The sequence below is a fragment of the Drosophila novamexicana genome, unplaced genomic scaffold, assembly GCF_003285875.2.
Source record: "Drosophila novamexicana strain 15010-1031.04,08,12 unplaced genomic scaffold, DnovRS2.1 tig00004555-arrow-pilon, whole genome shotgun sequence".
Lineage (NCBI taxonomy): Eukaryota > Metazoa > Arthropoda > Insecta > Diptera > Drosophilidae > Drosophila > Drosophila novamexicana.
In genome coordinates this window covers 1,298,466-1,301,930 of record NW_020825052.1, presented here as the reverse complement: position 1 = coordinate 1,301,930, position 3,465 = coordinate 1,298,466, and positions in this window count along the sequence as shown.

The window sequence follows — 3,465 nt, the reverse complement described above, 5'->3', positions numbered from 1 at the left end:
GCGCAGCTAAAAAAAATTACCAACATTTTAAGCATAACTGAAATTAGTTAATTATATTTGCACAAGTAATAATAAAAAACAACAATTAACAATATATAAAAAATATATATATCTAAATATATAAACGAAATCAAAATGTGTTTTTGCTAGTATGTAAATTAAGTGCGTGTGATTGTACGTAGTTCTTAAGTCTAAACTATATACAATATTTAAATACATATATATAATATATATGTATATATGTGTGTGTTGATACAAATGCATGTATTGTTATATACTTATATACAAATATATATGTCTATATATGTATGTGCATAATTTTATTAGCTATTTTAATTGATAATAAAAGAAATTGTGAGCAGAATTGCAGAACGCAGTGAGCTGTTTTTTAGCTGTATCTATGTATATTTTTAAAAATATATAAAATTTGTTAAATTTGCCATATATAAATATAAACAAAACAAAAAAGCAACAAACAAAAACAATACCACAGCAATCATTTGAAATGGATTCCCGGAATGTTTGACAAGCAGCAGGATCCCAAATGCATGCCATTATCCAGATAAATGCAATGGAGCTCCTTCCTATTATATATTTTGCTAGGCTCTTTGAATTTGGCTGTCTCCACGCAATAAATGGGCCACATTTTCATTAAATATTTCACTTTAATTTATTTTCGCAATAGAGAAGTCTTACTAGTTTAATTTCGAAAAAAAAAAAATGTTCAACCATATTATTAAAGACTACAAGCTTACTTAGTACAAAATATAATTTAAGCATTGTTGGAAAAGCCTCAACAAGTAAGCATCTTCTGTGGTATATTGTCCAAATTCCAAATTGCGATGCATCCAAACCGTAAACTAGTTTCGAAAAGTTCCAAATCAAAGTCGGAGCTCGGTACAGTGTCCAGACTATTGACCAAAATCGGGAAAACTGATAGCAAATCACTCGCTTGGCCAATAGCCCGGCCAAATGGATCCAATGCACGACTCGTACACAAACAGTCATCAAACCAGTTTCTTAAAGTACCCCTGGCGGAGTTTTCGATACCTGTACAAAAGTTGCCCAGGAAAAGGAAGAATTACGAGCTACAACAAAACAAAGGAGATTTTTTTCATATACTAATGAACAATAAAAACCAGGGTCAAGCGATTGATACAAGAAAAACGAGAGCAACTATAACTATGAATGATTTAGATAATGTGTATTTAAAATATACAGAGCCCCGAGTGCGCCCTTCAGATTCCGTAAAACCATCAGTCAGAAAAAGCACACTAAGTGGGCAACTCAATAACCCACTTCTGCAAAGTGCACCACACAGGTCTTCTTATTCATCGAGGCATGCTGTGTCCTTCAGGAAAACTAAGCCAATGTTCACTTTTGGGCCCGACGATCCGGTTGATGAAGTGTCAAGAACTCCTGCATTAAGCATAATTGAGGTTTACAAGCTTCCAATGGTACAAAAAGCCGAAAGGAAAAGTTCAATCCCACATGTAGCCTTGAGCACTTCCATTGAGACAATGCTAAATGAAATAAGCGTTCCGAAGGCGAAGGACAAAAAGGATCAAGCAGATACAATGTCAGAATCGAAAAAGGAAAAGCTACGTCAGTCAGAAGGTAAAACCCTTAAGAAAAAAAATCATTTAATTAAAAAAAATGAAAGTAAATATGACCCTGGAAAGGTAAGGAAAAACCATCGTCTAAATGAAGGAAGAGAGAAGGAAAATGCAGTCAATGAAGCCCACAAACATCATCATTCTGAAAAAGAAGAGGAAGAAGAAAATACCTCCAATAATAGGAAGCGAAAAAGTCATGTAAGTCAAGAAAATACATTAAATGCAATCAATGCGAAGAAGAACCGTCGTCGCAATAAAGATGCCCAAAAGACATTAAAAGATGGCAAAGCTAAGAAAATACGAGACAAAATAAAAGACCAAGACCAAGATAAAACAATGACAGAAATAGATGAAAGTCAGCCTAGTCCAAGAACAATGTCAATTCAAGACAATATAAATGAAAAACGTTTCTCCAGTAAGGAAACAGCTATGTCATTAGATGAAGGGGAAGATTATCTATGGAAACCCATTGATCCGAAAAAGAGTAAGAGAAAGAACAAAAAGTTATTAGACAAGGCTAAGGAGGGCATCATTTCGGATAAGAAATCGACTAATAGGAAGAGCATAAGGATATTAGACAGGGTTAAGGCGAGCATCAATTCGGCAGATTTTCGGGATATGGCAAAACGCCACAAAAGGAGAGAATTCAGACGTTCTAGAATACAGGATGTAATCGATTACTTTAAACAACATTACAAAAAAAAAAAAAAAAAGAATTGGAAAAAAAGTACATTATATGAAACATCTCTCATTAAAGAATCAATTGTAGCTGTGCTTAATTCACCCAAAAAACAAAGCATGGCGGGACTAGGTAAGCCTATGATAAACGCATCTATTTTAAGAAGCATACAACGGGATCGCATCACATTGAAAAACTTTCAAAATGGTCTAAGGATTAACAGATCGAAAATCAATTTCGTGCCACCTCCGAAAACTCAGGAAAAAGGAATGTCAGTCAGTCGACAAACTACAATTGAGGATGTTCGAGCAAAGCGCCGTCAGGCAAATGAAAGAATGAAGAGAATCCAGAAACCGAACGAAGAGTACACTATCACTTCAGAGTCTCCAAGTGATTACCATTACAGATATAACAAAATCAAGCAGTATATAGAAAGCGAAACGGATCTACCCAATATTGAAAATATAAGCATTGATGATATTGATTTGAAGCAGTTCCTATACTATCCGTACAATTTGCAGGGCTCCGAAGTTCAAGAAACTCCAAAACCCATAAAAACAATACGTAAATCGCCAGTTAAATCGATTGTAAGGAAAACCAAAGAGCCAGAACCCGCGCCGAAGCCTCCGATTAAATGCGAGTGTCACATTTGTGTGGCCATCTATCGAAATAGGCCAATCGAGGACAATCCATTAATTGCCAAAATGAAGGAGGAATTGAGGCGTCAAGAGCTGAAGGCGTACATCAAAAATATGCAAGTATTTAAATCAGATCGCGATAGACCATACGATTCGCAGTATAAATTCACAAACGCTGGTCTCCTTCCTTATCGAAAGCCACAAGATAACTGCTTTTGTCAATATCCCCCTTTATTCTGTAAGAAAAATGCTTATCTGCACGGCTAGAGCAATGTCTGTACAGAATTTAGAGAGTTGTGTGAAGTTTATTCCATGAATAAACCGATTTTTATGTTACTATAATTGTTGTTAACAATCAATATAATCTTTTTAAATTGTCGCCTGGGGTTTGAACCAGCACCTTTACTCAGATAATTGAACACGTTGTTTCATTTTCGATTTATTATTTCTGTTTATTTTCATGTAAGCTACGAACTAGGTACAGCTAAACAAAAATAATAACTAAATGGAGATTACATAAATAATTTTGACT